Source organism: Somniosus microcephalus, chromosome 27 (genome assembly GCF_052327205.1).
Source record: "Somniosus microcephalus isolate GS21.2 chromosome 27, FLI_Smic_1.0, whole genome shotgun sequence".
NCBI lineage: Eukaryota > Metazoa > Chordata > Chondrichthyes > Squaliformes > Somniosidae > Somniosus > Somniosus microcephalus.
In genome coordinates this window covers 28502729-28528735 of record NC_141013.1, presented here as the reverse complement: position 1 = coordinate 28528735, position 26007 = coordinate 28502729, and positions in this window count along the sequence as shown.

The window sequence follows — 26007 nt, the reverse complement described above, 5'->3', positions numbered from 1 at the left end:
GACCTCCAGCCTCACACCAGGATGACTTAAACCCCAGATCCTTTTTGCTCACCACATGCCCATCATACCATCCCTGTGTCATGCCATATCACAGCATCCTCCTGGGCACAAAGGTGAAATGAGAGAGACCACAAAGTATTGCAAATTCCATGAATAAATTTATGCATAAACATATCACAATCATTCTAATAAGTAATGACGCTTGTGCCTGCCATAGTTGAATAGCTGTCATTGTGTGCAAGATGTGAGATGTGGGTGCGAGTGTTGGTAGATAGAGATTGTTGGCGGGTGAGTGCTGGGGATCTGGTACTTTGGGCAGTGTGTGAAGCTTGTGGTACAGATGGTGGTGTGTAGCATTTGTTGAAGCATTCAATCACCCTGACCACCCGACTGAGGTGGATCTGCCATGAGCACACCTGCTTCAGTCCTCCGGCTCCTTCTCCTTGCTGAGGCAGCTGCACAGCCAAAAATGCTGAGAATGAGGTGCTGCAGTATCAATGAACCTTCACTTTAAGTACTGGGAAAAGCCTGTGACAATGATGAGTTGATATTAGACTGCACCCGATATTGGTCCACCCTTTGAGTGTAACACCACTGAGCTAGGTCGTTAAGACTTGATTTAGCACCTCAACCATTTCTTTGAGCAGTGAGAATGAATTTTGCGTGCAGTCTAAAGCAGTAGCACCTGGCACTAATTCTCAAACTTTTCTAAAGATACCGCCCATTCCTGGGCTATAATGAATTTCTAGCCCATGATATTTAATATCAAATTCAATGGCCTAGAAATTCAGTTCTGACGCTATTGCGGCGCTAAAGTCGGGCACTCGTCAAATTTAGCGCCCGCCGGAAAGTGCAGGCGAGCTCGCCGAAATTCAGTAGATTTGGCCAACTTTTTGGCCGAGCGCTGCACAAGGCGTTGGAACCCTGTGTTCAGGCGCTAATCCGGCGATGCAGCCTAATAACGCCGATTCCGGGCGCAGCGCAGGTGCGATCATGTGGTGAGTGTCAGCAGACACCCTGACGCCGGCCAGCTCTTAAAGGGGGAAGGGTCAACTTTGACTGCAGCCACGCCCTGCATGCTGTAGCCCTGCAACTAGGCCTCAGGAGTGGTTGTGTGGCATATCAACGCCTGGAGGACATGGAGAGGGCCCGTGAAAGAGCCGAACGCTTCTCTGAGCATGCGCTGGGTGTGCTCCTTCATGGGGTGCGCAAAAGAAGGCGGGTCGTTTGCCCGGCTAGTGGCAGGAAGCCTCCCAGGAGCCAGTTCAGGGAGGCCTGGACCAAAATTGCCCGGAGGGTCTCCTCCAGCTCAGATGTTCCCAGGAGTGCGGACCAGTGCCGCAAGAAATACAACGACCTATGTCGGCTGGTCAAGGTGAGTACCCTTTCCAATGTCCCCCTCATCCTTGCATGTGCACCTCCCATTAGGGCCAAAGGGACATCCAAGGTCTAATGGCCAGCCCTGCTGCCGCTGCAATGGCACTTGCATGTTAATCAAGAGCTCTTTCTGCACTTACCACACTGTGCAAGCTATTCCACCATGGGAGGCCTCACACAGAGCTACAGGGCACCACACTGTGCAAGCTATTCCACCATGGGAGGCCTCACACAGAGCTACAGGGCACCACACTGTGCAAGCTATTCCACCATGGGAGGCCTCACACAGAGCTACAGGGCACCACACTGTGCAAGCTATTCCACCATGGGAGGCCTCACACACAGCTACAGGGCACCACACTGTGCAAGCTATTCCACCATGGGAGGCCTCACACACAGCTACAGGGCACCACACTGTACTTAGACGCCCTCCTTTCTCTTGCAGGCCAAGCTGGCGAGGAACGCCAGGAGCCTCCGTGTCACTGGTGGAGGCCCTCGCGAGTTCCAGGAGCTGACGCCTCTGGAAGAGAGGGTGGCCCGACTGCTGCGGCACCCGGTGATTGGGCCTGTGGCGATCGGCGACGCCGACCCTATACTGGAGCCCACTGGTAAGGACAGGACCGGCTGCACCTCTATCCTTGCCCTCGCGCATCAGATCTACATCCTTCCCCAGTGGCCGATAAATGCGCATAATGCACCAGTGCGGCCTCCCTCGCTGTCGGCCTGTCCTCACTCTAAAGCTACACTTGTGCCTTCCTGCTTTCAGCTGGTGAGGAGGAGGTGCTCCCTGAAGCCCACACAGCCAGGCCCTCGGAGGAGGAGGACGTGGAGGAGCAGCAGGAAGGCGCCACCTCGGGGGAACCCTCCTCCGCTCCAGGACATGCCAATGAAGGGGATACGTCTGGCGTGCCGGAGAGCCAGGGGGAGGCGGGGGAGGGGAGCCCCGAACCTGGTCCCAGTGGCATGGACGCCCGCGGCAAGGCTCCGGCGGCACGCGACCCTTCTGCCCAGAGGGGGGAGGCGCCCTCCAGTCCGGACTCGGACGTCGCCCAGGAGGTGCGCCTCCTGGACGAGATGTCGGCGGCGTCGGAGCGCCGCCACGTGGAAATCATGGAGGTGCTGGCACAGATGCCTCAGGCCATCGAAAGCCTCTCTCAAAGTGTGGTGGCTTTCGGCCAAGCCCAGGCCAGGGGCCTCGAGGTTTTCGCTGCAGCGCACGCCAGGGGGGTGGAGCTCCTTGTGGCAGCGCATGAGAGTGGGGTCGAGCAACTCGAGGCAGCGCAGCACGCCAGTCGCCAGCTGAGAGGTGCTGTCCAGACAATGGGACTGCAGATGCGGGGACATGCCGGCGCAGTTGGGGCACTGACTTCTGCGACCCTCGCACTGGCGGGGAGGCGTCGCCAGGCCAGGCGCCGCCCTGCTGCCACACACCGGTCTGGCCACCCACAGTTTGGCGCGCTTGCTCCCCGGCCAGGCCGCCCGAGTGCACGTGTGTCTGGCGACCAGCGCGCGCCTGGCATCACCCACCTTGTACCCATTGGTGCAGGCGAGCCTGCCACTCCCCCAGCCACGGTGCAAGGAGCTCCTGCAGCCACTGAAGAGGGCCACCCACAGCTGCAGCAGCCACCAGCCGGCCCCTCCCGGGCCCGCCCTCGTGTAGGCCGACCCCCAAGGGCATCTGGCGAGACGCCTTGTCGCCCTGAGGATCCTTCCCCCAGCCTCGGCACAGCCTCACGGCCCAGCTTGAGGCGCAGCAGCAGGACGGGCCGGGGCAAAAGACGCCTGTCCACACACTCGCCCTCTCGCCACACCCAATAGAGTGTGTTCACCGAGGGTTTGGGTGATGCGGGGGCTTCTGTTCTGGGGGGCATTATGTGTTTTTGTTTTATGGGGGTCTTTGTGTTGTTGGGGGGGCTTGTTTTTGTTAGGCCAGTGACGAGGCCATTTGGATGCTGATGTTATGTTAGTCCTCCCCAGGTTTTGGGAGTGACAGAAGTTTGTTACTGTTTTTTGGGGGTCTTCTCTGTTTTGCTCTTCCATGTGGGAAGGGCCCTGAGGTTTTCAAATAAAGATGTTTATTTATTCACCTTGTGCAGGTGTCATGTTTCAAGTGGTTGTTGGGTTAACCGGCTGAGGGCTTGCGAAGCGGCTGCGTTCAGTGGGCCAGGCCATTCCCTGACAGGGGGCCTAGAAGTGTCGAGCAATAAGCCCCCGGCGGACGGCCCTTGGACCTTGTCGCTCCCTCCTGGCCTGGTGCTGCTCCTCCTCAGGGTCCTCCTGCTCGTCCTCCTGAGGTGGTGGCCCAATGTCAGGTGGCAGTGCCTGAGTCCTGCGGATAGCCAGGTTGTGGAGCATGCAGCAGACCACGACGAACTGGGAGACTCTATCCGGCGAATACTGAAGAGACCCGCCCGAACGATCCAGGCAACGGAACCGTTGCTTGAGGACGCCTATCGTTTGCTCTATTAGGTTCCTTGTGGCTTGATGGCTTTCGTTGTATGCCAGCTCCGCTGGGGTCCTGGGCGCGCGGAGCGGGGTCATGAGCCATGTGCACAAAGGGTGCCCTTGTCCCCGAGAAGCCATCCCCTTGGTTGAGGCTGTGCCTGGAACATGTCAGCCACAGTAGTCTGTCGCAGGATAAAGGCATCGTGGATGCTTCCTGGGAAGCGGGCATTGACAGCTAGGATGCGCTGCCTGTGGTCACACACCAGCTGCACATTTAGGGAATGGTAGCCCTTCCGGTTGCGGTCTTGCTCGGCATTGCGGATAGGTGGCCGCATAGCCACATGCGTGCAGTCAATGGCGCCCTGCACCATGGGGAAGGCCGCGATCCTGGCAAATCCGAATGCACGCTGCTCCTGCTTGTGTTGGGTCATGGGGAAGGAGATGAATTGGTGGCTCCTCGCGAAAAGTGCTTCGGTGACCTGTCGGATGCAGCGATGCGCGGCGAACTGGGAGATGGTCGCGATGTCCCCAGCAGCGGCTTGGAAGGAGCCGCTTGCATAAAAGCTGAGAGCCACCGTGACCTTCACTTCCACCGAGAGAGACGCCCTGGACATGAGCTGTGGCTGCAAATCTGCATGAAGCCGCTGGCAGATCTCTTCAACCACCTCCCTTCTGAAGCGCAGCCTCTTAACACAATGCGCCGCAGTCATGGTGAGATATGAGACCTGCTCCCGGTATTGCCTGACTGGGTAAGGCCTACGTTGGCGACGCCTAATGGCCCCTCTGCATCTAGCCATGCCTGGGCCTGTCTCAAAGCGTATGCCAGCCCTTCGCACAAAATGTCGCAACTGAGGGTTGGCCCCCCATGCAGCCCCCATTACAAAGTTCCAACCAGCAAAATCACAAGGATGCAAATGTCAAAGCACTGGCTAGAAGCCAAAAAGACCTCTCCTATGGTGTCCGAAATCAGTAATCTCTGTGCCTTGCTCTCTGTGCAGAAATCCAAACCAGTCAAGTCATTGCAGCGAAATGGCTAGCTTTTATGGGTGAGTGGATGTGCCCTTTAATTAGCGCTCCCCGAATCCCACAGGGCCTCTGTTGAGTTCCATTTCACAGTTCTTAGTAGCGCCACGCCAACATCGGCCGGGCGCCACTGAATTTCCGGTTTGGGGCGCACAAACGGCGTTGCACGACGGAATGACGTCATAAGATGCGCGCGCAGCTGACCGGGCGCTAACACTTTGCGCCGGCGCTAAAGCCCAGCTGAATTTCGGCGTAGGCGCAGATCCGGCGGTGCCCGGGCGCTAAGTGGATAGCGCCGGAAATCTGGCGCTAACGTCTGGCGCAAACAGCTGAATTTCTAGGCCATAATATTTTGACCCTCTCCTTGCTTGCACATATTGGCCTAGAAATTCAGTTGCGTTTGCGCCCAATTAGGGGCGAAAGAGTGGGTTGCGCCGGAAGTTGCGTCGCGCCCGAAATTAGGTGGGCTCTAACATCGGCGTTAGCCGGTAGCGCTGCGCCGGCACCGATGACGTCATCGGTGTGCGCAGTGCCCCGGTACCGCCCGAAACCACGCCGATCCCCATCTTCAGTAGCGGCCGCCTCTTCCGTGGCGGGCGCTAACAACATCGGGAGACCGGGTCCTTACTGCAGCCTTAGCGGCGCAAGTTAAGGTGGAGGTGCGGGGCGGACGCTTTTTCGGCGGCCGCCTGCCCGCACCTCCTTCCCCGGCCTCCTCCACCCCCCCCCCCCGCGGCATTGTCGGCTGGTTTCCGTGGAGCCCGGCACTTCTCCGTTGTGCCGGGCTCTTTTGCCGGCACTTGCAATCGGGGCTCCGGCTGTTGCAGGCACCTCCCCCTTAAGAGAAGGGGGAGGCCTGCAGTACAGCAGCCTGCCGCACCGCATCGGGTGGCACAGCGGGACCGGGAGCGCTGAAATTCACTTTCAGCGCCCCAAGCGGGGCGGACACACCCTGTACCAGCGCCCGGTTCCGCTTTGGGGCGCTGAAAGTGAATATGGGGCAGGCACAACCGGCTCCGCGGCGGGCGCAAAATTTTCAGCGCAAACGTGCTGGCGGGGCTATACCCAATTTCTAGGCCATTGTCTAACCTCCCTAATTATTTTTCCTGCCTTTCTCAAGTGGGGCACTTTTGCAAAGGTGAGAGCCACAAGGGTAATTTAGTAACTCTCATATAAACAATTTATTTTATGACATGTTTGGGAGATAGTGCTGCCTCAGCTCTGGTGTGCTTAGCTGGTAAATCAATAAACCATGTTTTTTTAGGCTAAGGCCAATCTATATTGCCTGCTATGTCAGTCTCATGCTGGATTAATATGTGTTCCATGACCCACAATGTGCTGCTGCCTTAAATTGCACAAAAAGAGTTAATATATATCCACACGTTTGTAATTCTTTTAAAATTCAGTAATCCACATGTAGAACTTGACAGGTTGCAATTTCCACCTCACATTTCCTTTACACGTGCCTTGGGCACCAATTGAAGTTGGCATGGCTCTATTGATCCACAGAGACCATGGCATGAAGGGTTCGATGGGAATCCTACTTCACACACCCAGTTATGAGTGATGCTGGGCAGATAGTTAGATCCAGCCTGCACAGCAACGTTAGAATGACCTCTTTGGGCTGAGCCTTGATGAACACATATTGATGACGTATGAGGAGAGTTTGGGACGATTGGGCTTGTACTCGCTGGAGTTTAGAAGAATGAGAGGGGATCTCATTGAAACTTATAACATTCTAACAGGATTGGACAGACCAGATGCAGGAAGGATGTTCCCGATGGTCGGGGAGTCCAGAACCAGGGGTCACAGTCTAAGGATAAGGGGTAGGCCATTTAGGACAGAGATGAGGAGGAATTTCTTCACCCAGAGAGTGGTGAACCTGTGGAATTCTCTACCACAGAAGGCAGTTGAGGCCAATTCATTAAATATATTCAAGAAGGAGTTAGATATATTTCTCAAGGCTAAGGGGATCAAGGGATATGGGGAGAAGGCAGGGACAGGGTACTGAGTTTGGATGATCAGCCATGATCTCATTGAATGGCGGAGCAGGCTCGAGGGGCCGAATGGCGGAGCAGGCTCGAGGGGCCGAATGGCGGAGCAGGCTCGAGGGGCCGAATGGCGGAGCAGGCTCGAGGGGCCGAATGGCGGAGCAGGCTCGAGGGGCCGAATGGCGGAGCAGGCTCGAGGGGCCGAATGGCGGAGCAGGCTCGAGGGGCCGAATGGTGGAGCGGGCTCGAGGGGCCGAATGGCCGACTCCTGCTCCTATCCTCTCTGTTTCTATGTAAACAAAGCTGGAGCCCAACCTCTTGGTCCTGGAGATTTGACACATTGATGCTGTGGTCTGGGAATGCCCAAGTCGGTAGCAATCAGAGGTTGTACATACTGATACCATGCAATCTCCACATATCCCGTGGAATTCCCTCACTCCATTAAACAAGTTATAGCCAATTTGAGAATGAAATCTCAAATTATTACCGACGCTTAAAGCACCACCACCTTAAGGAAACTCTGTACCCTAGACTGACCATTATAAACATTTCACCTCAAACACTGAAGCTCAAGAATTATTGAATACTCATAAATCAGTTGTCTTATGCCTCATGGAGAGCAAGATTTTTTTTTATATCGATTTTTTTTTTAAGTGGTAGAAGTGTGCCTAGATTAAGTTATTTCTCACTGTTCTGGCTCATCAGTCTCTATGGATAAGGCATGCTGTCTATTGTCTGGAAAGTCAACTGTGATCCCACACTGCATGGCAATGTTGTGCAGTACGCCTACTGCTCAGACATTTGGCATACCTTCCCAGGGGCACACTGAAATGCACCAGCCAGCTTTTTAACACATCAGAAACAAATCTTCAACATCTCAAAGATACATTCAATACTCCTAAGGATAGATCTGTATGCTTGATTATTTTCTGTGTTCAGATGGGCTGTGAGGATGGAGTAGGGGAATGTTTCAACCACCTCTTCAGGCCCTTGCCAAAGCTGCCCTGAAGTCTGCCCTAAAGTCTTTCAGCTGTTTCAGGCATGGAAGAGACAGATGCGTGAAATATAACTATTGTGTTTTCATTTGCCGGTGTTCAGTTCTAGAGAACCAAATGTAATACAGGAAACTTTCGATTAACCGGCCCCTAAATAACCGGAAATGTCGGTTAACCGGCAAAATTCAGGAGTCGGTTTCAGCTAACTTTTATAACTTTTATTACTTGCACAGCAACAAATTGAGGAAGGCAAGGGTTTGGCTGCAGCTGTTGCTAAGCTACAGAGATGCTTGCAACTTGTGGACGTTGTTCTGAAGCTGTTGCTAAGCAACAGGGTTTGTTGCCTCATACGGAGCTCTAAGGTCCGTATCTTTCACTATAGCGTTGGTTTATCCGGAATTGTTGATGAACCGGCATCACGTCGGTCCCGTCCGTGCCGGATACCAGAAAGTTTCCTGTAGTGTGTTGACTTATTCAAGGCAGTTGAGATCTGCTGTGTGTAATGTGGCCTGGTTGACTGACTGATCATTGTATAATCTCTGAAAAGGTGCCTAGGAGGAACCTATAGTGTTGAAGCGATTAGCTGCTGTCACCTTCACAGCTATTGGTAATGCAGTGGAAATGATAGAATTAAATTGTAAGTCACGCTGCAGCTCCTCGCATGGGGCAGTTAGAATTTGTCTACCAAGCCTAAATGCCCGCAGGCATTGCCTTTCAGTAACAGACACATAATTCAACCTTAAACAGAAATTTTGACTGGAAGGGCGATGCTCCTTCCCTTTGGGTCTTTTTGTTCTTCTTCAGTTGATACTACCAGGGTCAATGTTCTTCCTAGGAACATCTGTAAAGTAAAGTAAAGATCGCGCTACTATAAGAATTTTTATACTGCTCTGGCATTACTGAGACCAACTTCTATTTGGTATAAAATCAAGCAGTCATTAACATTGAAACTCATCACTAATGTAGATATTTACTAGCCTTTTTGCTACCAGTATTAAGTTCACTCAATCACAATAAAAAAGATTCAGTCCAAAATATTTTACTGTGACTAAACCTCCCCCTACCTTGTTCCTACTTTGTGCCGATAGAAACAGTTTTACCCTACATGGCAACAATTATGCATTTTTGTCGAGCTTTAATTTGGTAGCAGTCCCTTTAATCCAGGTTCAATACTAAAGGAGTTTAAAAACCAGCTGCATTCAAAACCATGTCCCCTAACAAACTCAATACAAATGCTGCAAAGAATAGTTAGCTCTCTCCAAGGCTACAGGCTTGAGGGAGGAACCAAGCTATATCGTTTGAAGAAAATGCTGCGTGATTTGCTCAGTTACATATATTACTGGCAGCTCCTTTTGAATTATTCAAATCCATTACTGTTGGTTAAGTATTTAAGAGTGGGAATATTGATGTCACTATGTTGGTTTGTACTTGCAAGGAGAGGTCCCCACCATCACAGGAGCCAGTCTTCAGCCACCTTAAACATTCACTCCCTCCACCACCGGCGCACCGTGGCTGCAGTGTGTACCATCTACAAGATGCACTGCAGCAACTCACCAAAGCTTCTTCAGCAGCACCTCCCAGACCCGTGACCTCTTCCACTTAGAAAGACAAGGGAAGCAGGCACATGGGAACACCACCACCTCCAAGTTCTCCTCCAAGTCACACACCATCCTGACTTAGAAGTATATCGCCGATCCTTCATCGTCGCTGGGTCAAAATCCTGGAACTCCCTCCCTAACAGCACTGTGGGAGTACCTTCACCACACGGACTGCAGCAGTTCAAGAAGGCGGCTCACCACCACCTTCTCAAGGGCAATTAGGGATGGGCAATAAATGCTGGCTTTGCCAGCAACGCCCACATCCCATAAAATAGAAAAAAAAGATAGGTCAGCTCCCACATTTGGTATGACTATAAGAAGAAAACAATTGTGTATATAAAGATTTATTTTGAAATAATAGTTTAGCATCGAGATTGCAACATTTCTTACTCTCCTTTTCAGGAGCTAGTTTAATGTAATATCTCCTGTAATTACATATGCATTACCAGTGGACCTCCCATGGAGTTGCATAAAGGGAGTTAAGACCAAGTATAGTCTTTAGGTGAAGCGGGGTTAGGAGGTAGGGGTAATTAGACTGGGGTATGCCTAATTAATTTGAAAGTCATACATTCTGTCCAAAATAACAACAGAAAACACTGGAAAAACTCAGCAGGCCAGGGCAGCATCCGTGGAGAGAGAAACAGAGTTAACGTTTCAGGTCGATGACCTTTCGTCAGAACTGGAAAAAAGCAGGAAAAGGAATAGATTGTGGAGCAAGTTAGGGGCTGGGAAAAGGGGAAGGGGATGAAAGAACAAAAGGGAAGGTCAGCGATAGGATAGAAAGCAGGAGAGATTAAGAGACATTGAGCGACATTAAGAGATATTCAAGGCAAGAGGAGGTGGTAATAGGACAGGTTAAGGAACAAAGGATGGTATAGATGAGGTGTGAATTGCGCTGGCAGAATGAAGGACAGCTGCCCTTGTGGGAGAGAAGAAAAAAGGCCAAACAAAAGTGTGGATAAAAAAATCATAAGAAATGTATATATATGTGATAGGGGCCGAGGTTATGATCTGAAATTGAAATTGATCTGAAGTTATGATCTTAAATCTGACATTCTATCCATATGTTTACATAATAGTATTGTTTTTATATTATTTATAATTAAATAGCAAAACTTACTGCACTTTGAGAAGCAGAGAGTTAAAGTTGGTTGGGACATAGGAATTTCTCTACTGAACAAGCTGAATATCTGGGCGATACAAAATTGTGGCACTACAGCACTACCACTGGTGGGAGGATGTAATCACAATACGACATTCTACAAAGGCCATGGACGTAGATGGTACGATAGCAAAATACTGCAGATGTTGGAAATCCGAAATAACAACAGAAAATGCTGGAAAAACTCAGCAGGTCAAGCATCATCCGTGGAGAGAAATTTGAGTTGGCGTTTCGGGTTGGACCCTTCTTCAAAACTGGAAAGAAAAGAAACTAGATCGAAGGCAGGGCTGCGATCGGACAAAAGAATAAAAGAAACAAAGAAGTAAAAGAGATTAGAAGCTAGACGAGATGGTAATAGGCTGGGATTGGGTGTAAAGTGTACTGGCAGGGCAAAAGATAGCTGCCAGGTGTGAGCTGCCAGCTGCTCACGATGCGGTCTCCTCTACATTGGGGAGACCAAACGCAGATTGGGTGACCGCTTTGCGGAACACCTCCGTTCAGTCCGTAAGGGTGACCCCGAGCTTCCGGTCGCCTGTCATTTTAATTCACCGCTCCATTCCCACTCGGACCTCACCGTCCTTGGCCTCTTGTACTGTTCCACGGAAGCTCAACGTAAACTCGAGGAACAGCACCTCATCTTCCGATTAGGCAGTCTGCAGCCTTCCGGACTCAATATCGAGTTCAACAATTTCAGATCATAAGCTCGGCCCCCATTTCATTTTCTCTTGTAATTGTTCCACTCCTTTTCCCCCCCCCCCTTTCCTTTTGTTTCTCTCTCACACCTGGCAGCTATCTTTTGCCCTGCCAGTACACTTTACACCCAATCCCAGCCTATTACCATCTCGTCTAGCTTCTAATCTCTTTTACTTCTTTGTTTCTTTTATTCTTTTGTCCGATCGCAGCCCTGCCTTCGATCTAGTTTCTTTTCTTTCCAGTTTTGAAGAAGGGTCCAACCCGAAACGTCAACTCAAATTTCTCTCCACGGATGTTGCCTGACCTGCTGAGTTTTTCCAGCATTTTCTGTTGTTATCATGGACGTAGATATTTGTAACGGAAAGTTGACGCAAAAGTGTGACAAAAACATAACACTAGGAGATAAGGTTTTGTAGACAGGAGGAGCACGCAGATGTATGATTTTTAATATTTTATAGATATTACTGTTATTTATTCGATCAATACATTTGCTTAATAGTTAAAGTCTGAACAAAGTTTAATGTTGCGATGCTCTAACACTTCTCAAAAGATGTGAGAAAGATGGACAGGATAAATCCAGTAGCCAAAGAAAATTTGAAAGAAATGTTTCTGTTTGTCATACTGGGCATGTTACCAAGATTTGCCTAAACATCAGGGACAATACTCTTGAGACCATGAGGAACTAAGAATTCAGCTTTGAACTTACCTAAAATACAGAAGGCAAAGTATCCGTATAAGAAGGCCAGAAAAGACCCAAAGTGTTTGCTATATAAGTTGCCTTCCATGATTTCATCCTGGAAATTTCTTCCTCCTCACCTAATTGTGGGAACACATTTTTAATACAAATGCTTCGATAAGCCATTGGCGTGTTACAACACTAAAAGAGCTCACCGATTTCACCTCTACCAGCCGGGGCTGGATTTTGTCAATGGGGGCACATTGGGGGCGGGACTGCTGGTTTTCGGGTTTCAGTCCCGCCCCCAACGACGTCTGGCCAACCCATGCTATTTTCCCATGATTGACCTTGTTAAGCCCGCCCTGCGGGCTTAGCAGGCCAATTAAGGGAAAGCCAGTGACAGAGGACGTCGGCGTATGACGTTTCAGCAGTCGAAAAATTTTTGACAGATGAATTGTCAGCGTTTGACAGCTTTGAGAAGCTGTCAAACACTGACAATCTCTGTTCTAAGGTGAGCCCTTGCACAAGACTCACCAAAACCTCTCTCCTCAGCAGAAAGCAGATGGCTGCTGCATCTGAGAATGCAGCAGTCATTCTGTCATCTCTGCTATTGAGATGAGGCTCCTCTGGATCCCCAAGGGTTGAAGCCTGCAGAAAGAAGCAAAGGTAACACTTTACACTCACTTCTTATACTTACCTCTCCACACTTGCACCCATCACTCACCTTTACAAGGACTTTTCGATCCCTCTCACCCTCGCAGACCCATTGCTCGCCTTGCTGACCCTGGCGAGGTTCGCAGCCGTCAAGAAGCCCGCACTTCAGGCAGTTAATTGGTTGTAACCCCCTTCCCGCCTCGTGGAGACAGGTCCCTGAGCGAGTCGGGGACCCGCCTCCCAGGAAGATGGCACGGAGGTAGGTTGGGAGCGGGTTCGGTACCCGCTCCCAGTTTCTGCCATTTTCCCGGCAGTCCCGCCTCCATACCCGCCTCCCCAGGGCTGGCAAAATCCCCCCCCCCCGCAGGCAGTTTAATTATTTATTTATTTTTGATGAAATGAGGCAGTACCAGACAATTCAAAGTCGACATGGGCGCAAACCTCTTAAATTTGCTAAACTGGAATTATCATGTAGGTCCATGATGCAGGAATGAGTAAATATCAGATCAAAAATGGGCCACATTAAAAAGATTAAAATTGTTATTCCCTCCTCTACATAGCAGCAAGAGAAAACTTTGCAAGAATGGGGTTTCCACTTCAGAAAGCAAATCCAGCAAAGCTCAGTTTTATGTTGGTTTTGCCAATTTACCATTATTTGGATAAAATAAATTCCTGACCCAAATTTGCGCCCTCCTTTGTTAATAAGTATACTGTTCTGAGGCGGGGGCTGAGGTACATTTGATTACATCACTTGTTTAAATGCATAAGTCTAACACTCCAATATTTCATTCTTAATTTCTCTATCATGTACTTACCTGCGCAACATTTGAGCCGTTACATTGACCCCTGGTTCATTATTTGCCGACTGCACACTTCAAAGCAAACTCCTTGCATGTGAAGCACTTTGGGACATTCCAGTGAGGTCAGAAGGTGCTATATAAATGCAAGATCTTCCTTTTTACTTTCTACTTTGCCACCGTCTGGTTTCCTGAGTACTAATCAAAACCTCCACTGCTTTCACAGGCATGAAAAAGACATTATTTTGAAGGATGGAAATGCAATAATAAAATGAATTGAGAACTAAAACTCTTTATTTATTTGGAAGCAAAAAAAATGTACAATAAAGCCTTTACAGTGATAAATTGCAATGTGAGCCATATACACCATTTATTTGAATAGCCAATGCTCAGTTGCCTATTTTACTTAATTGCAAAAAAGTCTCCGTTATATATCATTGTAATGCAGAAGAGCATTGCATTTTGATTGGTCTGTGGTATTAGTTACATGGCACCAATGCCATCCAGTACAAATTGTTCATTCTTGATTGTAGTGTTATCATCCCTCGTTTTAAAAGAGCATAAACATGATAGCGTAACTCACTTTTCTTTAGTATGACCAACACTATATTGTATCCCTAAGGTTCCAGTGAAGCGGATTTTTGCTCGGTGCAGATTAAAACAATTTCTTGATCAGGCATGTGCAGCTGGTGACAGCAACTGCACGCTTCAGGGAGCCGCTGTTTGCCAGCAGCTTCATTTGTATCGCTCCGGAGCATACTGCAACCTCTTGTGAAAACAGGTTCAAAAATCTTCTCTCTCTTTCTGTCAAATCCGTATAATTGAATAACTGGAAAAAAAAAGGCAGTAAAGAAAATTGTCTCATAAAACTTCTTGAGAAATTCTGAACAGCCCTTCAAACTCAACAAGCTCAGACCACATGAACAAAGGCTTGACGCAGTGGGGCTTAATATCTCATTTTATTTTTCCCTGGCATCACATACTAATCTCAGTGTTTTTTCTACAAAAGGCTGATGCAGTCTCCAGGGGTAAATCAGTAGATTAGTATTAGATTTCTGGCTCCAATTAACCTTTAATTTGACTGATATTTCTCCCCCCCCCCCCCCCGCCACCCACCTCCTTTCCAGTTGAAATCCCTGCTAAGTTTACGTCATGCTTGGTCCTAAAGAATTATGTCACAGAGAGTTTTTAATCGAGAGGAAAGATAAAGGTATGTAATTCTGTGAGGATTACAATTGTCCTATTTCACTGCAAGCTTTAGCGAGACAGATTTTCTCGGTCTCCTTTTCAGTTCATTTAAAGGGCAACATATCTGAGTGTTGGGATTGCGCCGTGATACAGAGAATATTCAGCATCTTTGCAATTCATTTAGACAGGGTTTTGCCAACAGCACACTTCATGTTTTATTTCAGCTGTTATTTTCATCATTACTTTACCTCCCAAAAGCACAATGATATGCCAAGTTCTGACGTATTAAATTCATTCCATTCTTGAGGGACAAATATATCACCATAATTATAAAGGTTCAACAGCTTCTTCAAATTACTTGCTGTCATCATGACCCGTAAAAACAGTTGAATGTTACATTTACTAGCACAAACAAAGCCCTCCTAAACAGCATGAATTTAAATATATATAATTATTCCACCATTGGTAACAATTTAACTGGCTAACATGTTCGATTTAGTTTTATTGTCTGTTTAGTAGAGATGGAATCACTGTAAATGCATGTAATGAATTAATCATATCTATCTATCTATCTGTGTCCAGCACATGTTTTGTCTATCACACTTCCTGTGTCACACTTCCTGTGTCACACTTCAGGCATCACACATGTTGGTATGCAAATATATTGCAATTGATTTGCTCAAAATTCAGGTTGATAGTCAAACAGTTCACAATTAAAAATGCATGGAAAGCAGGAAGGTAAACTTCCAATGAGGAACTACTCATCAACCAACATCACAGAAACAGATTATCTGGTCATTATTGTTGTGTATGTACCTTTAAGAGAATAACTGGTCTCAGACTGCACTACCGGCAGTGACCACCCCTGTATAAAAGGCGCTAGTGAGCCTCTGTGTTTTTAGTTTCACTATTGACTTCCACCGGTAAAGACTTATTTTGTTCACTCCTGCTGTCCGTGTCTCAATTATTCACGGACGTAACAATTGTCTCATTGCTATTTGTAGGAGCTTGCTGTGCACAAATTGGCTGCCGTGTTTCCTACATTACGACGGTGACAGCTGTGGCTCGGTGAGGAGCACCCTCACTTCTAAGGCAGTGAAAGTTGTGGGTTCAAGTCCCACTCCAGAGACTTGAGCGCATAAATCTAGGCTGACACTCCAGTGCACTGCTGAGGAAGTGCAGTGCTGTTTTTCGGATGAGATGTTAAACCGAGGCCCTGTCTGCTCTCTCAGGTGGACATAAAAGATCCCATGGCACTATTTCAAAGAAGAGCAGGGGAGTTATCCCTGGTGTCCTGGCCAATATTTATCCCTCAATCACCATAACAAAAACACATTGGCCCAGAAATTCAGGTCAGGGGCTTCCCACAGGTGCAAGCCCCCGACCTGCACTTACCTTGCACGCCGGCCGTTGAGCTGTGGGCCCGCGTGGAATTGCAATCCTGGGCCTGCTCCAACAGCCGGCGCGCAGTGCTTGCGTATCCCAGGGGCGCAGTTAGTTCGATGCATCCCCTGGGATCATGTGGGCCATGGGGAGCCAATCGGAGCAAGGAATGCTTCATTCATAAGATTGACAGAAAGAGCTGTCAAAACTTATAAATACTACGGGCCCCAAAACATCATTAAATCTTCAAATAATTTTTTTAAAAACATCACATTTTTAAAATAAACTATAAATTACATGAAATAACTATTTTAAACAATAATTTATTTTTGAAAAAAATAATTTTATTTTCTAACGGGGCTAAAATTAAACTTACCTTGCTTTAAAGTATTTAAAAATAATAAACCTGTGGAAAAAATGTTTTAATTTTAATTAATTCACCACTTACCTTGTAAGAAGCAGGCCTTACGCGATGCGCACGCGCAGCCTCTCCCGCGCACGCGTTCGAACTCTGAACCCCTTCTTTCAGGGGAACGGAAGTGCCGGTTTCCCGTGCATGCGCAGTGCATGCAGGAAACCGGCACTTCCATTGGGCCTACGGGTGAGTACCCCGTGCGGACTCACCCGGGGAGAGCTGAAGTTCTGGGCCATGATCTGGTCATTATCACATTGCTGCTTGCTGTGTGCAAACTGTCTGCTGCATTTCCCACATTACAACAGTGACTACACTCCAAAAGTACTCATTGGCTGTAAAGCCCTTTGAGACTTCCTGAGGCATTATATAATTGCAAGTCTTTCTTTACTCAGAAATGAATCAGCAATAAAAGAAAGGAGTGAAATGAATGTTCTTGCTGCAAAATATTTTTTTTAAATCTTTTTGTTGACAGTCTTGGTTTCTGCATTAAGCTGAGCCCTTACAATAAAGAAAGAAAAAAATTACAACATTTATAAGCAAATTATTAAATCTTTCGATATATTACGATTTTCTATGTTTTAAATGCATGTAATAATGTTTTCCATAAGAGGCCTACCCCTATGTGAGAAGCCTGAGCCTTAAGTTCATGCAGGTTCCCAGATATATAACAGTCACCTGAAGAGACACAAAAAGATAGCAAACTACAGCTCCTAGCATGCACTGATACCGACAACTTGTAGAAATGTTTATGATAGACTGCAAGAATGGTCATTCACAGACCACAATAGGATTTGCTGTTTCTAAACTCTGCTGCCTCCAATAGAAAACTACTAGGAACAAAAACTCTATGGTTATGTGTTTAAGCCATGAATCAGAATACCATTAACCCACTACCAAATACCAGTCAAGTGTCAGTATAACCAAGTGACATGAATCTTGTCATTCATGTGGAAATGACTTATGAAATGATACTGGGCGGCCTGCTGGTGGCGCTGTCCAGGGAGAGTATAAATACTCGGGCACGGGCCTAGCTTGCTCAGGACATTCTTTAACAGGGACTAGTGAAGGACACAATTAGATCTCCATGTTGAAAAACAGTTGATTAAAGCCTTGTTTAATACTTAGACCAAGCACCTAGTAGTTTCCTTACATCACCAAGTATATAAGTTTACTTGCTCCATACCAGAGAAACATTTTGGTCTACTAAAACATAATATTCAGGTTCCTAGATCATTATAGGGGACTCTTGCAGCAGGAGCCATCAAAAGTCTGGAAATTCTTGTGGTACGCTGCATAATCTTGCCATTATGAGCATCATTCACAGGACCTTCATCGAAAAATACATCGGTACCTTGGGTATGGGTGTAGATTTGCACTGGTAAGAAAAAAGATGAGTAACCTCAGTGGACAGTATTTTAATTGAGGGAATATCTCTTGCAAATATGGCCTGCATCAACCATACTGTGTGCTTCACCTTCCTATTGCAAGTTGGTGTCCACCATTTTTACAATGTATGTGATATATAATTCCACCACATAAGACTAACCCAATAAAATAATGGCTTTTGTCCATTGCCCATGTTAGAACCAAATTAGAATTTCATGGAATTAATGCCAATTAACGTATCAAGTAGATAGAAGTACCAAATAACTCAGTATGTATTTGTCCCTATTCTGATCTATTGCATTGTATAAATGAACACTAGCATTGTGCATACCCTGTTGTTGCTTCAACTAATCTCTGCACCCTCATGCATCCAAAATCTACAGCACCTGCAAAACAGATCTCTCCAATTTGCCTGGCTTTCTGCATTAGCAGTCCCACATTCTCTGTGCCAATCTCAGTGCATGTGACGGTAACAGTGGACTTTCTAAAATAATACTTTGTGCATCTTGCCATTTAATGTGTCCTTGAACGCCAATTACTTCAAGTTCATCTGTACAGAGGAGATAAGTATACTTTCGGAGTGTATGATTACTCTGTGGCGGAGCCACCAAAGGACTCAGAGCGGTTGTACATAATTCCTTTAACAGCAATGTAGTTACTGTCTGTGCCTGTACCTTTAATTACACTGTTTGACTGTACAATGTCTAGTTACCTTTACAGCACGTGATGACGTCATGCCGTTAGTCACGTGATGCCCCAATGGCAGGAAGAACGTCATGACGTCACTCTCCTGATCAGGGGATCAGTCCTCGTGGAGCCCTCAAGGAGAATAGACCTGTTATTGATGTGTCCTAGCAGTTTCCAGTTAAAACTCGTTTGATTTCATTAAAGTTCATTAATTTAATTATCTGAGTTGAACTCAGTCTTTTTGATAGGAACCTCCGTTCCTACAACTCCACCATAATCTCCTCGGCAGAAAAGATACTCTACCCTAAAAGCTACTCTATCACATGAAGAATGCACATACATTTGAACAGCTTGGTATTAATTGCATAGTTTTCAATATATTATGTTGTGGCTGATTTTTGTGTTCATCAAGATGAAAGGATCTAGTGCTAAGAAATGGAACATTTCAGGTACTTAGAGTTAGCATTTCTGCCTGAACAATATGCTTTAATCCCAGCCCCAGAAGAGTGTTTCTACTGTTTTAAAGTGTCATTTTTGTTTACTCTCCACATCAACCAACCTGTAACTTCTCCGACAGCTAATTTCTGCGACATATGGAGTAATTTTGTATTATGGACATGTTGGGGTAAAAGAGAAGTTTCCCTCCTCTCAAGCGGACCCCCTGAGATAAGGGGGTCAACGCTTGCCCTATAGCAACCACAGATTCACCAGACGGACACCTTGGATAAGTTTCACGATCTTTATTCAAGCATATGCAGGGGGAAAATTTCAGTCTCATCCCAGAGAAAGGATTCTTCCACCGAGTATCAAATACGTACAGCAATTATACCCTAACTTGAGGCGTGCACCCCTTGTGCACCCCCCTTCTACGATCATTGATTGGTCTACAGAATAGGCGAAGGGCTGTGTCCATTCGTTGCCCCTTATCAGGCAGGTTGCTGAATGGTTCACAGAAACTCATCTTTACAGCATTCGCGGGCTAAATTATCTGTTCCTTCTCTGGCCAGGAGATGCTTACATCATGCTTTGAGAATCTGTATGTCCTGCCTTATCTTAAGCAAGGACAAAAGACCAGCTTATTAGCTTTACAGTTCCTGTCTTATCTGGGTCCTACATTCCTAAGCAAGGATAGAAGACAAACTTAGCAGCCTTCTAGTTTCCACTAATTTTAATTCTAAGAAGTTATAGTTTCTTCTAACTTTTAATTCTAAGAAGTCTTTTTTGTCCCCTTACAGACAAATGCCTATCTAGGAACTGGGCCTAATTGTCCAAACTTGTGCTACCCCATCCATCCACCAAATGAAGGAAAATTACATCTCATCGGTCTGGTCTGGGGAGTGAGTTACACATTGAGTGTTAATCGGGCAGGCGATGAGCAACCATGTACACAATTGCCACCCAGAAGAGTCAGTATGGGACCTGACCAATGTTAGTCCTGGGTCCGTGTTATAATGTGGTTGCTGAGCTTCCAGCATGAGACGCGATCCCCAGTAGGCAGCTCAGTGATCTGGAGGCAAAAAAATCCGATGGGACATCGGTTGTAAAACAGCCAATTGTAAACAGCTTGCAGCAGCACTTTAAAGGGGAGGCATCTTAGCATCGGGAATGAAAAGAAGCGAGACTTTGGAGCAAACAGGAAACGTGTGCAGAACCTAGAGCAGCAAATAGTACATTACATTTGAACACCTTTCAGGTGCAAATCCACAAGCGACTGCCACAATAGGTCTCCGAAAGCTCCATCCATGAGTGCAGCTGAGGATACCTTTAATTACTACTGCAAATGGCTGCCTCCTGACTTGTACCACCCATAGTTGGTAGGTAGGAGCAAAAACTGGCTGGAGTTAGGTGAGCTGAATGTACTAGGCTCCCACCTGATGGGAGCTCTGACCACCAGGATGGGGGAATCACCCAAAGATTCGGGACGGATGGCAATGCGGCAGCAAGCTGACGCAATTGCCCGCCATTTCATTTTGTTCCCGTTAAGCGCAAATGGGGCGGTAGCAACATGAAATTCGCCATTGGTCTCCAAAGTGAAAGACCAGTTTCGAGCACACTGTACCACCCAGTAACCACGTTACATATATGCTCTATGTGGAGACACAGTACATTTGAGTCGAATTTACGAAGCTCAGCGGTCAAGAACTCAACAGCAGCCATGACCGTTAAATTTTCCAGGCTCAATATTTCTGCTACGTTATTTTCAAACATACTGGCCAAAAAATTGGGTCCAAATTGTGCCCAAATCAGGGTGCAATCCTGGTGCAGTGTGTGCTGTATATGCCTCAAGGTGGCAACTTGCATTGGAGGCAGTTCAGAAACGATATAGGTAAAGAACGGGATGAGGTCCTAAAAGCTGAATATAGGGAGTTAGGAGGTAAATTGAAAAATAGGACCTCAAAGGTAGTAATCTCAGGATTGCTACCAGTGCCACGTGCTAGTCAGAGTAGAAATAGAAGGCTACTTCAAATGAATACATGGCTAGAGGAATGGTCAAAGGGGGAGGGATTCAAATTCCTGGGACATTGGAACCGGTTCTGGGGGAAGTGGGACTAGTACAAACCGAACAGTCTGCACCTGGGCAGGACCAGGACCGATGTCCTAGGGGGAGTGTTTGCTAGTGCTGTGGGGGAGGGTTTAAACTAAAATGGCAGGGGTTTGGGAACCTGAGCAGGGAGACAAAGGAAAGGGAAACAAGGATAGAAGCAAAAGACAAGAAGGAGAAAAACAAAGGTGGCAATCAGAGAAATCAAGGGTTTAAAACAAACATGGCCACAGTAAATAATAATCCTAAAAGGTCTAAGAGCGTTAAAAAAACAAGCCTGAAGGCTTTGTATCTTAATGCAAGGAGCATTCATAGAAACATAGAAACATAGAAACATAGAAGATAGGAGCAGGAGTAGGCCACTCGGCCCTTCGAGCCTGCTCTGCCATTCAACGAGATCATGGCTGATCATCCAAACCCTAGCACCCGGTCCCTACACCGACAGCCATCCCACAAAAGCCCTATCCCCGTAACCCCATGTATTTAATCCCCCCTAACACTAAGGGCCAATTTTTTTATCATGGCCAATCAACCTAACCCGCACATCTTTGGACTATGGGAGGAAACCGGAGCACCCGGAGAAAACCCATGCAAACACAGGGAGAATGTGCAAACTCCAATTCGTAATAAGGTGGATGAATTAGCCGTGCAAATAGAGGTAAATGAATATGATATGATTGGAATTACGGAAACATGGCTCCAGGGGGACCAAGGCTGGGAACTCAACATCCAGGGGTATTCAATATTCAGGAAAGATAGGCAGAAAGGAAAGGGAGGTGGGGTAGCATTGCTGGTTAAAGAGGGGATTAACACAATTGTAAGGAAAGATATTAGCTCTGATGATGTGGAATCTGTATGGGTAGAACTGAGAAATATCAAAGGGCAGAAAACATTAGTGGGAGTGGTGTATAGACCCCCAAACAGTAATGCAGAAGTTGGAGATGGCATTAAAAGGGAAATTAGAGAAGCGTGCAATAAGGGCACAGCAGTCATCATGGGTGACTTTAATCTACATATAGATTGGGCTAACCAAATTAGTAACAATACTGTGGAGGAGGAATTCCTGGAGTGTATACAGGATGGTTTCCTGGACCAATATGTCGAGGAACCAACGAGGGATCAGGCCATCTTAGACTGGGTATTATGCAATAAGAAAGGATTAATTAGCAATCTTGTTGTGTGAGGCCCCTTGGGTCGGAGCAATCATAATATGATAGAATTCTTCATTAAGATGGAGAGTGAAGTAGTTGACTCAGAGACTAAGGTCCTGAATTTAAATAAAGGGAACTATGATGGTATGAGACGCGAGTCGGGTAGGATTGATTGGGTAATGTCACTCAAAGGGTTGATGGTGGATAGGCAATGGCAAACATTCAAAGATCACATGGATGAACTACAGAATTTGTTTATCCCAGTTTGGCATGAAAATAAATCAAAAAAGGTGACTCAACCGTGGCTAACAAGGGAAATTAGGGATAACATAATATCCAAAGAGAGGACATATAAATTGGCCAAAAAAAGCAGCAAACCTGAGGATTGGGAACAGTTTAGGATTCAGCAAAGAAGGACAAAGGGATTAATTAAGAGGAGGAAAATAGATTATGAAAGTAAACTTTCAGGGAACATAAAAACTGACTGTAAAAGCTTTTATAGATATGTGAAGAGAAAAAGATTGGTGAAGTCAAGCGTAGGTCCCTTGCAGTCAGAATCGGGGGAATTTATAATGGGGAACAAAGAAATGGCAGACCAATTAAATACATATTTTGGTTCTGTCTTCACAAAGGAGGACACAAATAACCTCCCAGAGATGTCGGGGAACATAGGGGCTAATGAGATGGAGGAACTGAAAGAAATCAGCATTTGTAGGGAAATGGTGTTGGGAAAGTTGACGGGATTGAAGGCCGATAAATCCCAGGGCCTGATAATCTACATCCTAGGGGACTTAAGGAAGTGGCCCTGGAGATAGTAGATGCATTGCTGGTCATCTTCCAGAACTCGATAGACTCTGGAACAGTACCCATGGATTGGAGGGTAGCTAGTGTTACCACACTATTCAAAAAAAGTGGTAGAGAAAAAGCGGGGAATTATAGACTGGTAAGCCTGACATCGGTAGTGGGGAAAATGCTAGAGTCCATTATAAAAGATGTAATAGCAGAGCACTTGGAAAGCAGTGACAGGATCGGACAAAGTCAACATGGATTTACAAACGGTAAATTGTGCTTGACTAATCTACTGGAATTTTTGAGGATGTAACTGGTAAAATAGATAAGGGAGAACCAGTAGATGTGGTGTATTTGGACTTTCAGAAGGCTTTCAATAAGGTCCCGCATAAGAGATTAGCTTGCAAAATTAAGGCACATGGGATTGGGGGCAAGGTATTGACTTGGATAGAGAACTGGTTGGCAGATAGAAAGCAAAGAGTTGGAATAAACGGGTCGTTTTCCGAGTGGCAGGCAGTGACTAGTGGGGTACCGCAAGGATCGGTCCTAGGATCCCAGCTGTTCACAATATATATTAATGATCTGGACGAGGGAATTGGATGTAGTATCTCCAAATTTGCAGACGACACAAAGCTGGGTGGGCGTGTGTGCTGTGAGGAGGATGTCGTGAAACTCTAGTACGATTTGGACAGGTTGGGTGATTGGGCAGAAACATGGCAAATGCACTATAATGTGGATAAATGTGAGGTTATCCACTTTGGTGGCAAAAACAGGAAGGCAGATTATTATTTGAATGGCAATAGATTGGGAGAAGGGGAAGAGCAAAGAGACCTGGGTGTTCTTGTGCACCAGTCGCTGAAGGTAAGCATGCAGGTGCAGCAGGCGGTTAAGAAGGCAAATGGTATGTTGGCCTTCGTAGCAAGAGGGTTCGAGTACAGGAACAAGGATGTCTTGCTGCAGTTGTACAGGGCCTTGGTGAGACCGCACCTTGAGTATTGTGTGCAGTTTTGGTCACCTTATCTGAGGAAGGACGTTCTTGCCATGGAAGGAGTGCAGCGAAGATTCACCAGGCTGATACCTGGGATGGCAGGAATGATGTATGAGGAGAGATTGGGTCGATTGGGCTTGTTTAGAAGATTGAGAGGGGATCTCATCGAAACCTATAAAATTCTGTAAGGCCTGGACGGACTAGATGCAGGAAGGTTGTTCCCGATGGCTGGAGAGTCCAGAACTAGGGGTCATAGTCTAAGGATAAGGGGTAAGCCATTTAGGACTGAGATGAGGAGGAATTTCTTCACCCAGAGAGTGGTGAACCTGTGGAACTCTCTAACACAGAAGGCGGTGGAGGCCAATTCATTAAATATATTCAAGAAGGAGTTGGATATATTTCTTAAGGCTAAAGGGATCAAGGGATATGGGGAGAAGGCAGGGACAGGGTACTGAATTTGGATGATCAGCCATGATCTCATTGAATGGCGGAGCAGGCTCGAGGGGCCGAATGGCCTTCTCCTGCTCCTATCTTCTATGTTTCTATGTTTCTATGATTCACTGGGTTAATTCCAGAGATGAGGGGGTTGACTTATGAGGAAAGGTCGAGCAGGTTGGACCTATACTCGTTGGAATTTAAAAGAATGAGAGGTGATCTTATTGAAACATATAAGATACTGAGGGGGCTCGACAAGGTAGATGCAGAGAGGATGTTTCCCCTCATGGGGAAACCTAGAACTCGGGGGCATAGTTTCAGAATAAAGGGTCGCCCTTTTAGAACTGAGATGTGGAGAAACTTCTTCTCTCCGCGGGTTGTAAATCTGTGGAATTCTCTGCCCCAGAGAGCCGTGGAGGCTGGGTCATTAAATACATTTAAGGTGGAGATAGACAGATTTTTGCAAGATAAGGGAGTGAAGGGTTATGGGGAGCGGGCAGGGAAGTGGCTTTGAGCCCAAGATCAGCCATGATCTTATTGAATGGCAGAGCAGGCTCAAGGGGCCAAGTGGCCTATTCCTGCTCCTATTTCTTATGTTCTTCTGTTAACCCACAGGATATAGGTCCGCCAGCCTCAATTATTTATTACCACCGAGATGCAGGTGCCAATTGCACCCCAGAGGCAGTTCTCTGAACCCGGGAAGCACCAAGTATGGCCGGCATTGTAGAGTCCAGGATGGGAAGGGGCGTGGCGCGGCGGGGTGGGGGGGTTGGGGTGGGTGTGGTGAGCGGCAGCAGTCCGTGGATGCCTTGTCCAGGTTGACACATGAGGACTCGTGTGTTGGGAGCGAAGGTGAGATTTTCACACTAGGTGCAGTTGACAAAGACTTTCCCGTGAATACAACTGAGATTGCAGATGAGACTCAAAAGGGTTCAGTACTGAAAAGAGTGTATGAAAACACCTTGAATGGATGAACTGATCTGTGTATGGACACAGAATTGAAACCGTTCCACAACCGTCGTACTGAATTGTCTTGTATCAAGTGGGGAAACAGAGTGGTGGTACCTACTTCTTTGAGTTCAAAACAGCCCAAAAATTGTTTCAACACCAAAACTTTCAGTAAGACGATCAGGAAGGCGCCGCAAACCTGCTATTAAACTGGATTTGTAGTCCATTTAAAATAAAAAAAGCCAGGAGTTTTTGTTGTGTGGTACGTGTAATGCTGGGAAAGGTGGGACCATAGTTTTGTTGTATTTGAGAGGGGAATATTTTTTTAAGGGGAAAGCTGTGTAATATATTATCACATGGTTTGTCACATTTCGTTGTACTGCACTTGTGCACTAACAATGACAATAAAGTTGATTATTATTATTATTATTATTATGGTTTAGTATGAGCATGCTCAGTTCGCTCTGGTCTAGTAAACAAGCACCTTGACTAGCAACTCGTGTCTCTGTCCTTCATTTGTTCTACCCACATATATTACACTCCTGCATGTTTCCCCTTGCTCTTAGTGCTAACAAAGTCATATTGCCATTTAAAGAAAAACAGACTGAATCTTCCTTTCTGGTATAACCCAACAACCTGCTCCTAAACTGTAGTCCTACAAGGAATAATTTAAAGGTTTTGAGG